The sequence below is a fragment of the Protopterus annectens genome, chromosome 2.part0 (genome assembly GCF_019279795.1).
Source record: "Protopterus annectens isolate FY-2018-M chromosome 2.part0, PAN1.0, whole genome shotgun sequence".
In the NCBI taxonomy this organism is placed as follows: domain Eukaryota; kingdom Metazoa; phylum Chordata; order Ceratodontiformes; family Protopteridae; genus Protopterus; species Protopterus annectens.
The window spans coordinates 49,690,211-49,704,439 of record NC_056728.1 but is presented as its reverse complement, the minus strand read 5'-3'; positions in this window follow the sequence as shown (position 1 = coordinate 49,704,439).

Here is a 14,229-nt window from a genome sequence, read left to right as displayed (position 1 = left end):
TTACATATCAATATTTTACATCTGTTATACCTAAACTCTCAGAGGCTTTGACTGTCAACCTGATGTATCTCAGGAAGTCTAACAACCTTGTACCTTAGATTTGATTCAGTCATCAGAGTGTTTTATGACATTGTCTAGTTAAGCAGTAGCACATTGGACAAGTGACTTTAGGGCTGCTCATTAATCTTTTAAGTTGTAGGGGAACCATGTAAACCAAAAATAATGACTATGTACTAGAATAAGCCCTCTGGGTTTGAAGAAGACTGTCTTTTCCCTTGGTGTTAGCTGTTACAGGTATTTTCCCTTACCTGTTTGTCTGATTTAATATGGCAAATAATCTGTCCTTCCCCAATTTCTATCAGTTCATTTACCTGGAGTATAGAGTAGATGTGATATTTTGAAATTCAATTCAGCCTCGTGTAATAATTACATTATCTATCTCTTCCATTAGGCCTCAGGATTAAATTTATAGGTCTGTTTTACTCAGTATGACTTATCCATCACCACCATTGTAAATATTGGTCTACATCCACTTGCACAGCCTTTCTCTGTGGCTTTTGTATTCTCTAAGATTTTAAGCTAATTTTTCTCCTGAACTTGTCTCAATATGGTGTGAAATCAGGTTTGTTCTGCCAGGTAGTTCTAAGAGCATTTCCTTGTTTTTCTTTTAAACTGGAGCTCCCTTATCTTTTGAGTCCATGTCTTAGTGCACTGGAGGCAAAGAGGTGCCATCACTTTTCTTTCTCCACCATTTTCATTAGCTTCTATTATTAATCTAACTAAAGAAGTCTGCACTTTTTTTCTACTGTTTCAGAACATTAATGTGGTATTTCCGCTCTAGCCTTCCCTTACCAGTCTTTCTAATCCTATAGGTTACATAATTTTTCCACCATTTCAGATGAACTCTGCCATTTAGAGCAATAATTTATTTTCTACACAGTGGACAAAAACTAACACCTGCCCTCCAGCTTTGGATTCTTTTGACCTTGCATTTCTGTTACACATCCCTCACTCTGTAAGCTGGACTCTCTCCATTTGTCCTGTATGGTGGGCTTCACAATTGTAAGTTGAAATAGAATTCTATGACACTTTTAAATGTTTCTTTCCAAGTTTCTCTGTTACTGATTTAACAGCCTGTTGTGATGCCTGCCAAGTAACTCCAAAAGACTGAACCATTTCAGGACTTGTGGTACTTCTCTAATGGCAAACAAGAGATATGGTATTAACTGGTTCCAGTTTTACCAACTTCTTTAAACACTTTTTTCAACAAGGATTTTAATGATTGGTTAGAATCCTCCACTAATTCGTGTCAGAAGATGGTACCTTGAGGTTTCTCATTGTATGACTTGTAATCACTGGCACAGTTGGTGCATTATTCTGGCCATTAATGGAGTCCGTGGTCAGTGAGTATTTCCTTAGGTATTGCTACTCTGGAATTTAAGACTAACTCTCTAGCTACATATTTTAGCATTTGCCTTGCCTACAGAGATAACCTCAGGGTATTTGGTTGCATTGTCCAAAATACCCCAGATGCATTGAAGCCCATTGCTGGATTTTACTAATGGCCCAACAATATCCCTACCAGTATGATAAACTGGCACTTCTATGATGTGCATTGCAATAAAGGATTTTCAAAGCCTGGTTGACAGGGTCATCTGGCATTCTAGGCATCCAGCACAGATGTTCTCATTGTCTGTACTGGATGCCTTGATGTTCTCAATGTCTTAAATTATTCCCGGCCAGTAAAAACTTGCTAGGATCTATGCTTTACTCTTGTCCATTCATAGGTTCATAGGTTCATGCTAGGCTATCTGCCCTAGGGCATTTATAAGCCTAGCCAGAGTGTGTTTGGCTTTCGCCACCCATTTTAAATTAATTTTGCTATGCCCTTTTTCGAGGTTAGTATACTGTGCCTCTGTCTAACAGTGACACAGAAGTGATACCCGGGGTAAATCTATGATCTCCCATCCACTCATCAAGATTCCTCTTGAAGAGAGTCAATGAGGGACTCTGCCTAACCTGGACTGGGATTTTATTCCAGAGTGAAGGGAGCCTCTGGGTTATGAATCTGTCCCTCCAGCATGTCCTATTTATTTCAGTGCTGAGGTTCAAGTCTCTCGAGTGCGTAGCTCAATGGGATTTGGATTTTCTGAGGTGCAGCATGTCCATTAATTCCGGCTTGGACATGGCTTTATATGTCAGGCACAGATCGCCTCTGAGCAGGTGGTATGCCACTGAGTAGAGCTGGAGTATCTTTAACCGGGCAGCATATGGCATCTCTTTGAGCCCTTTGGTGAGGTACTTTTGGGGTCTTTCCAGTTGCTGCAGGTGTCTGGTAAGGTACATCCCAAAAGGGGCATTGTACTCAATTATGGGCCTGATGAGGGATGAGTAAAGAGGCACGATGACCTCCCCTGATCTAGATGTGAATCCATTCATGATTAGGTGGGCTATATAAAATGTTTTTCTAACCACTTTGGCCACGTGGTTGTCAAATGAGAGATTGCTATCAACTTGGGTCCCCAGGTCCCTAATTACTTCTTCTGTACTTAATGGATTACCACCTATGTGGTAATTTGTGGGCACTTTGTTTTTGCCAAAGGGGATGACTATACACTTTTTGGCGTTTAGCTTGAGACCATGGCTTTGGCACCAGTTGTTTGTTTTTATGAAGCCCTTTTGGAGGATGCTTGTGTTGGCTGGAGAGTCGATTATGGCGCCCAGTTTGCAGTTATCTACGAACTTGGTCAGCCACAGTCCTTCCGTGTTGGCCTGTACCTCCGAGAAATATATACCGAACAAGAGAGGTCCCAGGACTGAGCCTTGTGGGGCGCCATTTGTAACTGGTTTGGAGTCTGACATGGCTCCAGCAATTCTAACCATGTGGGTTCTGTCCTTGAGCCAGTTTGCAACCCATCTAGTGACATAGGGGTTTATATTTAAGCTGGTGAGCTTATCTATAATGCCCGAGTGGGGTATTGTATCGAAGGCTTTTGCGAGGTCCAGGTAGGCTGTGTGGACCACCTTCCCCTCGTTAATGGCCTTGGTGACTGTTTCAAAGAAATCAACCAGGTTTAAGAGCCAGGATCTGCCCTTAACAAAGCCGAACTGGGTAGGATCCAGTGTCTGTAGGTCTCCAATATCTTTATTTATGAGGTCCATGATGATCCTTTCCATAGCTTTGCAGACCAAGCTAGTCAGGCTTATGGGGCGATAGTTTCCAGGATCCGTTGAGGCACCACCTTTGTGGAGAGGGACCACTGTTGCTGTACGCCACTCTTTGGGTACATATCCTGTAGTAAGGCTGAGATTGAACAGTAGTTTTATGTTTGGGTTTAGCTCTTCTTGGAGTTCATGTAGGATGCAGCCCGGGACACAGTCTGGTCCCATTGATGCTGTGTTTTTTGCTTTGGAGAGGGAGACTCTTACCTGAGCATCTGAGATGTCATGGGGCCAGCACTCTGCTGGGATAGATATTTGCCCTTTTGGTGGGGAGGGGGGGAGAAGTTTGCGCTGAACCTGTCAGCTAGGATGTTGGCAATGTCTGTGGGTTCAATGTATTTTTTGTCATTTTGGACTAATTCTGAGCATATCTGGGAATTCCCACCCAGGTTCCTAACATAACTAAAGAAAGCCGTGTGATTATCCTTAGTGTCCTGTGCAATTTTTCTCTCAAAGCTGGTCTTAGATGATTTTATGAGTGTCCGTAGTTTTTTGCTAATGATCAGAGATGCCTTCCCTTTTTGGGATTTTGCTCTATCGTGTAGTAGCTTCCTCCTTCTATTGTATAGTTTGTTTATGGCTGGGGTCCACCAGACAGGATGTCTGCCTTTGGAGGATTGGGTCTTGGTTTTATTTGGGATTGCATGATCCATGCATTCCTGAAGGTGTTCATAGAATGCGTTTATAAAGGATTCTGCGGTCTGGGCCGTATTTTCCACAGGCTTGTGGGCTTTGAAGGATTCCACTTCGGTTTAGAGGAGTGTGAAATTTGCTTTAGAGAAGTTTTTCACTGTGGTTTTCTGGGTAGGGGGTGGGGTCAGGATGTGAATATCCAGTGAGATTAGTTCATGGTCTGATCTTACCAGTGAGGGATACACTTCTGGTCTGGAGCATAGAGTCCCCATGTTGGTGATGATTAGGTCCAGTATGTTTTCCCCTCTTGTGGGAGTGGTAACAAGTTGTTCCATAGCATTTGAGTTTATAAATTCTAGGAACCTTTGGGCTAGGGTGTTGGAGCTAGAGTAATGCTCCCAGTCTATGTTTGGGTAGTTGAAGTTGCCCAATATAATGGTGTTTGGAGAGACCTTCATATTTTCCAGTGTTCTCAGGAAGGCCGAGTGGGGTTCCTGGGTTTGGGAGGGTGGTCTGTAGCAGCCTATAAAGTGGAAGGCAGTTTTACCCACTGTTAGTTGCACATGGATAGTCCCTGATGCTTCGTGCTGTGCCACCAACCTGGAGGTGTGGGTATCTTTGACAAATATTGATACTCCCCCTCCTTTTGTGGTTCGGTCCAAGTTTTGGGGCCGAAAAGCATAGTATGAGGTATAACCTGGTAGTTCTGGGGTGCTCTCGGGAGCCTTGAGCCAGGTTTCTGTTACTGCACAGATATCGATGCTCTCCATGCAAGGAGAGTTTCGGGTGCATGCATCTTGAGGTTTAGACTTCTGGTGTTGAGTAGCATTACTCTTAGTTTCTTATCCCTTGTGATACCTATGGAGGTGGGTTTGTCTTTTGAGCCTTGCCTAAAAGAGGCACTATGGGGGAAGCAAGAGCCTTTGCCAATATTCAAAAGCCCAGGGGTGACCGGTGCAAGCCGTTCCTAGCGAAGCATCGTGGTTTGTCGAGCATGTCATCCCAGGCTGACAGACATTGGATCCCCTTTGAATGACACCAATACTTAAGCCAGTTGTTGACATTGATCATCTTGTCTTCATATTGTGGCATCATTCTTGGTGAGGGCAAGACGCTACTCAAGGTCAGGGTCATACCGGCCTGGGCTACATGCTCAGAGAGCTCCTCTATGTCTCTTTTCATGTAGTCCAGGGAGGTACGTCTCAGGTCATTCACACCAGCATGGACAATGACCGAGTCATATTTGTACTTGCCTTGGAGTGACCTGAGTGCTTGTGTTATGTGGTGGATCCTAGTGCCCGACAGGCAGCTCACCGTGACCTTCTCCTTGTTCAGCCTGGTGAGCGGGACGTCAGTGTGCCTGACTATAGAGTCACCTATTACAAGTGTATCAGGTGTGTTGTTTAGCCTTAAGGGCTGTGACTGTTCGGCACACTGGCTTTGTGAGCTATGTTTTGCACGTGTTTTGTTTTGAGTTATCCAAGTACAAGACTACGTTTCAGCCCTATCACTAACTTTCTGAAATATATGGGCATTTAATGGCCAATGTACTACTTCCTCAGTCTCTTTACATAACCTGCACAATCAAATATTTTGTAACTGAAAGAGTGGATACAAAGTAAATTTTGTTCAGCTTCTTCACCTACAATTCTGGCTATATTTCCCAAGCTCTCCTCAAATTATCTTCCTATTATGACTTTTTAAGGTTTGTCTGGCTTACCCAAAGGTTGGAAAATGTATTTATTTTATTTCTTTTTATTTAACATTTGTTTACTGGGAAAGTCCGACTTGGAACGAGCCAATTTGCAGCGGAGGTCCATGGAGAAATGCTTCAGACTCATGTGTTTGTAATGTAGGAGGAAACAGGAGCACCTGGAGGAGACAACATGAATGCAGGGAGGGCATGCAAACTCCTCACAGAAGGTACCGCAGCCAAGAATCGAACAGGAGAACCTCTTGCTGTGAGGCAACACAAACTGCTACACCACTGTGCCGCCAACTCTGGAGTTTTTTCAGGGAGTCTTTTGTTTGGTAGAAGGCACTGGAGGCTAAGCATCTCTCTCTTCTCCTAAGAAAGACAACTCATACCAATATTCTTTAGTGTCAATTGCTTTCACTACCTTATTTGTTTTGCTTGTTCCATTTCTTTGTAGACCTGATGCAGAGAAATCTCTTCTGTCTAGTGTTCCCTTGTTTGGCAAAGTTGGAATATCACTGGGGCTCTGCTGAAGGTTATTCTGTCTCTTACTTCCACTATACACTGTTTTCTTTCCATATGGATGTTAATCACCATCTGTCATGAAGTGTCGCCACCTCAGATATGAAAACAAAATGTTACTGTCTGTCGAGAAATCCAAGCTCTTAGCTGGACAATTGTTGTACTCTCATGCTGTTTCCAAGTTATGGAATAATCTTTCTCCTTCACTCGGGGTAATCAGCAATGCTGCCTCCTTTAAAAAATCCCTCAAATTACATCTCTCCTCTCACTGGCTATGCTCCTGTACCCCAACAAATAATCCCAACACCTGACTTCCCACTCTGTAGCCTCAACCTTAACCATTCATCTACAAATATTCCCTCTCCTCCTCTGTACCATTCTGACTCCTTGCTGTCACCTTGACTTGACTCATACTCCTTTAGCCTTTCTGTCACCTCCTTTCTACCCTGGCGCCAACTCTCCTCAGCTAAGAACTCTACAAACATATTTACACCCATGTTATTTCAAATACATGGCATCATTACTTCCATATTTATACCGGACTATAAACATTATTACTGTTTCTGCTATTACTTTCTTTGTGTGAAAGTACTGCTCAAAATACTTCATTCTATGTATCAACATTTTTCACTCCTGCATGTAACTAAGGATCATTTGTTTGTAATTAATGAAATGATAGTACTGCTCGAAATGTCCTATGTATCATTTTTAATTTTGTATTTAATTAATGTGGAGCTTTTCTCCCTATGCCAACAATGAAAATGGACTCTTTCTAGGCCCAGTGGACTTTGCCGGTTAACAAATGGAATAAATAAATAAATTGTCTTCAGTTTTCTTTCTTCCTTACTTGAAGATGCCTTTTGCCTAGAATATTGCCTTATTTGAGGTTTCTGGCTTACACTGGCAGTAATGGATATAGAACCTTAAGCAAGTACTGTTTCTTTGTTTCATTGTCTTAGTGAAATTTTCTATTGTTAAGTCCCCCCCCCCCTTAATACTTACCTGTTGCTTAGAATGATCAATTTCTGGGACTTTCTGTTTTAGGCTGAAAAGGTTTGAATTTCATTCAGTTGTTTTTCTATACTAATTTTATTCTCTTAGACTACACCCTTTCAGTGAGCGAGTCCTTCTCTACAGTTATGTTAATTGCTTATGCTTCCTGCTCTGCAGCATATTCAGGCTGCAGTAATTTATTATTGGTTCCTAGGTAAGTACTAGGCTAGCTGTCCTTGTCAGCTATTTTAAGCCTAGCCAATTTCCCTTTCAAAGGTGAGAATCAAATCCTGTACCTTAAGACTGTGAGTTAAATATGCCAACCATTATCCTACTTCCCAAACCGTATTATACCACCTCTCCAGTTATGCATCTTCCCTCCTACCAGCACTAATCTTGCAGGAAGCTGTACCATAGGTGTATACTGACATATCTCTTTAAATGCTATTGATTTATCCTCTCTCTCTGTATTTTCAGCCACAGTTTTGTACCTTTATGTCTTTCTAACACTATTCCTTGGTCTTTGTTGGATTAATGCTCTCTTCTGAATGTGTCTGGCGGTTGCTGTCCATTTTCCAGGTTAGGCAGGTTTAACAGTCTGCTTATTCACTTGCTGGTTTCCCTTCCCACACTGATAAGGTAGTGTATCAAAAGAATTAGCTTCTTCCCATTACTACTTCAAATTTTTTAAATTGGAAAAAATATTTCCCTGTTGTCATATAATATGCTAAATTATGAAATATAGCAAATAGGATGAACTACCTTTCCAAATCCAGTTTATATTTCTTTTTGAGTAATGACATAATGTTTCATATTTTCATGAATGCAGACCATTTCACTGCTTTTTTTAGTAACGGTCTTTTTTTGTACAAACATGCTGCACCTTTGTGTGCATAATCATATTGTCTGAGTCTAATAGCAATTTAAGCTCCCTGCCATCAATTAAAACATTATACTCTCTTTTGCAATAGCACAATATGAAAAGGTTGACTCAGCTGTCCTGGCAGACAGTATATTGCATCCCATGTTTTCAGTGAGATTTGTAGTTTGTGGCTAGCATTTCTGTCATTTTCTTTTAATATCCTGATAATCTAAAGCCAGTGTTTATACACCACTGAGTAGATGTTCGTGTTTCACTTTTGCAATCCTAACAAATGGGTTGTCTGGCTCCCTGTAGCCCTCGGTCGGCCAGAATACCAAAGGTAAGTAAAAATGACGTCGGTTGCCGTTGGTTGTAAAGGATGTCAGGGCATCTGATACAAAAGGTGGCAGCCGGTGTCACTTCCTCAGTCTTCCTTGCCGTGGAGCCTGAAGCAGAAGCTTTTCATGCATGAGTGCCGGTCGGCAGTTTACTTTTGTTGGTTTCCGGCTACAAGAGTTGAAGTCTACTACAGCTAAGTACCCCATTGAGGATCCTCTTTTCTTGCCTTAAATGTCAGAAAAAGTTAAATAATTGCCTTACCTGTGGAAAGCAGATTCCACATAGAGATTTGCATTCCTATTGCATTATTTGTTTAGGCCTTGACCACGACATTCCCAACTGTGATCTCTGTGCCTCCTTTAATCCGCGTACTATCCATCGTCGGGCTAAGATTTTAGCTAGGCATTTTGGAGTTTGGCCTAAGCTCATTGGTATGGTGTCCGCCGGTCTTCAGGCTTCAGATGTTCCAAAGAAACATAAGGATAAGGACCGCGACAGGCCTCTGAAAACTAAGTCCTCGGATGAGGTTAAGTTGGGCGTCAGTCAGGCGGTAGCCAGTGAGATGCCTTTGCAGTCCACAGATGTAGAACCGCAGGTCTTGATTGAGTCAGAGTCCCTTAGGCCTTCGGCCTCAGTTTTGCCTTCCGACCTGTCACAGGTTGCCTCTTCTGCCGGAGCTGCTAAGCTGACTCTGGTGTCCGAGGCCTCCATTTTGCGTTCTGACAGCAAACTTCTTCCTTCAACCTCTGCTGCATCTTCAGTGGTTGCAAAGTCTCCCGAGTCCTTCAGGCTTGCAGGTAAATCTTCCATTCATAAGCCTGTGAAAAGGCAGGCTCCAGCTGCTTCTCGTTCCCCTCAATCCCAAATGGTTAAAATGGCTAATGATTTGTTGACTCTTGTTAGGGGTTCCCAGCCTCCTCCTTCTAAGAGGAGTAGGGATGTTTCTCCTGAGGTTTTGTCCTGCTCAGGTTCTGATTCTTCCAGCATTTCTGCTGATGAAGAGGAATTTTCTCAGTCTTTTTCTTCTTTTGAGGATTCAGATGCAGAGGAGTCCATCCCTTTGGCTTCTCCTCCAGAGGATTTCTCTTTTGGTGATACTTTAAATACCCTCGGAGAACATTTTAAAATGGAAAGTCAGGATTATCCCTAATCCAAGAAACGGATTAGGGAGTTTCTGGATTTACCTCAGCATAAGCCTCTTGTTATTCCCCCTGTGTTGGAAGTTGTTGATGTTTTTTCTGGAAAATTCTTTGTCTCCAAATTTGGTTCCTCCTGCTCCCAGGAAACCTGACAGGTACTACAGGGTCCCTGATTCTCATCTGTTTCTTTTCAGGAATCCGGTGGTTATTTCTCAAGGCCCTAAAGGAGTTAAGACCACTGTTACTAGGAATCCTGTTCCTTCTGACAGGGAGTCTAGGAACCTAGATAGGTGGGCAAGAAGGTTTATACCTCTGCCACCCTAGCTATTAGGGCTACCAATTGTCTATTTCATATGCTGAAGTACCAGCAGCACACCTTGGAGGCTATTAAGTCTAGGATAGCAAGTGTAGCTCTTTTGGCAGAGAGCAAAGACATGCAGGATTTACTGAATTCCGCCAGTCTGGTCAATAAGCATTCTTTACATTGTTGTTTTGACATCCTTGAGGCCTCCAGCAGGGCTACGGCTACTGGATCTGTTATTAGAAGGCATGCTTGACTCAAAGAACAGCCTCTTCCAGAACCTGTCAAGGCTATGCTTTTGTATGTACCTTTGCATAAAGATAGTCTTTTTGGTAGCAAAGCAGAGGAGGTACTGAAGAAGATGGAGGATAAGGCCAAGTCCATGCAAACTGTTAAGGATTTTCTGCAAGTTCAACCCCTTCACTTTAGCAGGAATTACCCTACCAAGAGTTGGACCTTTCCTGATACCAGCAGACAGAACCATTCCAGGGCTAGAGGTTACAAATCTTCTAGGGGGCAGGGGGCTACCCCTCAAAGGTCTAGGCATTGGCAGGCTTCCCCTTCTAAAGGGGGAAGCTCCAAGCCTGCATCTCAATCAAAACACTCTCAATTACTTTTTGCAACTTCTGCCTGTTCTTGCTTGCCAGGAGAGTCTTTTAGGGGGAAGGTTCACCCTTTTTTGCAGATGTGTGGGCCACTATCACAGATGACAAATGGGTGTTCAGAACGGTGTCTCTAGGGCACAAGTTTTCTTTCCGCAACTTTCCAGCTCCCAAGGGATTCCTGGACATTCCTCCAAACCAAAGGGCAGAAGTAGAAAAACAAATTTTGTCTCTGTCTCATCTAGGAGCAATAGAATCAGTTCCTGCTCAGCAGGTGGGCCAGGGTTTTTATTCCAGGCTTTTCCTAGTTCCAAAAAAAGAAGGCACCTGGCTTCCTATCCTGGATCTTTCCATTCTGAACTCTTCTAGTAATTCCAAAGTTCAAAATGCTCACTCTGCATCAGTTGCTACCACTGCTAGATAAGGATTCCTGGCTGGTAACCTTGGATCTCAAAGAAGCTTATCTGCACATTCCTATCAGGGAAAGTTGCAGGCAGTGCCTTCTTTTCAGTGTGTGCAAGCAACATTACCAATTCTCTGCGCTGCCCTTTCACTTGTCAACTGCTCCCAGAGTCTTCACAAAGTGCCTGGCCCCAGTCATTTCTTTTTGCAGGCAGAAGAAAATTCAGATTTACCCATACTTGACGACTGTCTGATTCAAGCAAGTTCTCCGGAACAGCTATTAAAGGATCTGGAATTCGTAAAGACTCTTCTCTCTTCCCTGGGTTACACACTCAATGTGGAAAAATCGAAAATGGTACCATCCAAGGAGGTAACCTTCCTGGGGGCGAGTCTGAGCACAGCCACCCAGATGATATATCTCACCCAGGAGAAGCAGATAACTCTTTCAGTTTACTTCAAAGACTTGGCAAGTCTGTCCCAGCTCCCTGCAAGGAAATACCTGCAAGCTCTGGGATTCATGGCATCTTGTATTCTCATGATTCCATATGCAAGACTGCATATGAAGAAATTGCAATGATACCTCATGAACATTTGGTGTCAGCACACAGAGGACCTGGATATGATGATTCCTCTGCTTCCATCTCTGCAGGCAAAGTTTCTGTGGTGGGCAACAGCCTATCTTCAAAACAAAGGCATGCCTTTTTGGACACCTCTTACCACTCAGGTTCTGACTGCAGATGTATCAGACTACACCTGGGGAGCACACCTGGATGGCAGATGCATATAGGGGCATTGGAATGCCCAGCAGATGCACCTGCACATAAATCTAAAGGAATTGATTGCAGTTCAGCAGGCCTTACTAGCTTTCAAGCATCTTCTTTCTACAGGGTCCCTGCTTGTCAGGATGGACAATACCACAGTCACATGGTACATCAACAAGCAGGGAGGGACTCACTCTTACCCCCTGTGCAGGCAAAGCATGAATATTTGGTTCATAGCAGCATCCCTGGACCTCCATCTCCTAGCTCAGTTTCTTCCAGGAATGCTCAATGTTTTGGCAGACCAGTTGAGCAGGCAAACTCTGGATCCTCACAAGTGGCAGCTGAATGGAGTAGTCTTTTACAGCATCATTCAGTGTTGGGGCACTCCTCAGGTGGATCTTTTCTCCTCCCCAGAGAACCATCTGCTACCCCTCTTTTGCACCGACAGCAGCACAACAGAGCCTGAAAAGTGGATGCTCTGTCCTTCCCTTGGACGTTGCTATCAGTGTATGCCTTCCCTCCTCCTCTTCCCAGAGTATTAGTGAAGATCAGGGATGAATGTCCAAGGACTATTCTCATAGCTCCAGACTGGCCCAGACAGCATTGGTATCCACTGCTTCGCAGTCTCTCCCATCTTCCTCCTTGGCATCTTCCTCTGAGGCCAGATCTTTTGGTTCAGGAAACATTCTACATCCTCATCTTCAGTCTCTCCATTTGGCAGCATGGCTCATTGTATGACTCCTTCCCTTTCTTCCTCCCTTTCCCAACAGGGTTGATGTGCTGAAGGAGGCCAGGAGGCCTAGCACTAGAAAATCCTATGCTGGCAAATGGGAAAGATTCTCTCACTGGATGCAGGCTAGAGGGGAGTCTTCTTCTCATCCTACCCTTCCTCTGATTCTGGATTACCTGGCTAATTTGCTTTAGGGTGATCTTTCTTCTTCCTCTATCAAGATCCATGCTTCAGCCATCTCTGCTCATTGTTCTCTTGAACACCCCATTCTCTCTAATCCCCTGATGAAAATGTTTCTCAGAGGTGCTTGCAATTTAAAACCTCCCAGAAGAGCACCTACTCCAGCCTGGGATCTTAATTTTATTCTGGAGAAACTCTCACTCTTCCTCCTTTTGAACCAGCTGCCTCCACAGATTTAAAGGCTCTCTCTTGGAAGACTGCCTTCCTCTTGGCTATAACTTCAGCAAGGAGGATTTCGGAGCTGCAGGCTTTGATGGCCGTGGAGCCTTTTCTTATTTTCCATGCTGATAGAGTCTCTCTGAGGACTAATCCCTCCTTTATGCCTAAGGTGGTTTCCAGTCTGACTCTTAATCAGATGAAATCAAACAACCCCTGCACGAACGGCATGTGCACAGCCAAACACCAAAGTCAATCCCAAAAGAAAAGGCCAGCACCCGACTCCTGTAGCATAGGCAATGCTAATTTATTCCATAACAGAACAGCAAAAAAGTATCACAGTACACCAACATGGTTGTACCGGTTTCGGCAAAGCCTTCCTCAGCAACCAAACATGATGCAAAAATAAACAAACCTATCATGCTCAATAACCATGAAACAAAAGATGCCCAGGTGCCAAGATGTAGAAATGTGCTTATACAAAGAACTGGAACCCTTTTTATTCTTAATATCACTAAGATGTTCACCTATCCTGACCTTAAAAGGACGGGAAGTTTGTCCAACATAAAATGCTTGAAAATTGCACTGGGCCAAATAAATCACCCAAGAAGTGCTACAATTAGCAAAACATAGAACATTATAAACTTGTGGACAATTGTGTGAAGAAAAGGTCTGACATTTTAACACCCTAGGGCAATAGGTACAATGACCACATGGGTAACAACCCAATATTGATCGACCAAATAAATTGATTTGAGTGGTTGAACATGCATCCTTTTCATAAACCCTCTTATAGTGACTAAAAAGGGATCCCAAAGACCACCCTTTATGAAATGAATAATGACACCGATCCCCTATGTAACTATTTAGGACTCCATCTGATTTTAATAGGTGCCAATGATTATGAATGATATTCATAAAACCAACCGTATTTCTCCCATAAGTTGTTACCAATCTAAGCAAATCTGAATTATCAGAATCTCAAACTCGATAAGATAATAACTCAGTTCTATCCTGCTGATTCGCAAAACGGTTGGCCCTTGTGATGTCACCCCCTTGATAGCCCCTACTCTTAAACCTGGATACAAGATCCCTTCTATGATGGTCGTATGTGGAAGTGCTGGAACAAATCCTTTTGACACGAAGGAATTGAGACTTTGGGATATTCTTGATGACATGCTGGGGGTGGAAACTGGTAGCATGTAATAGGGTATTGAATTTGGGAAATTTTCTAAATATCTCGCTCTCAAGAGTGTCAATATCTGTTCTTTTCACCAAGACATCCAAGAATGTTATTTCAGACCTAGAATAAGTCAATTTAAATTCAATACCCCATATGCTACCATTCAAATATTCTAAAAATTCCATAAGGAATTCCACATCAGCTCTCCACACCATCCATCAGTCATCAAGATATCTTCTCCATATGTCCATTTCGTTAATATAAATATTATGACCAATATCATAAATCACCTGTTCTTCCACATACGCTATAAATAAATCCTCATAAATGGGGCAAAAGATGCCCCCATAGCAGTGCCCTGAATCTGCCAAAAACATTTGTCCTTAAAATGGAAAACGTTATGAATCAGGACCTGTTCTGTCATACAAACCAGAAGGGTATTGAAACC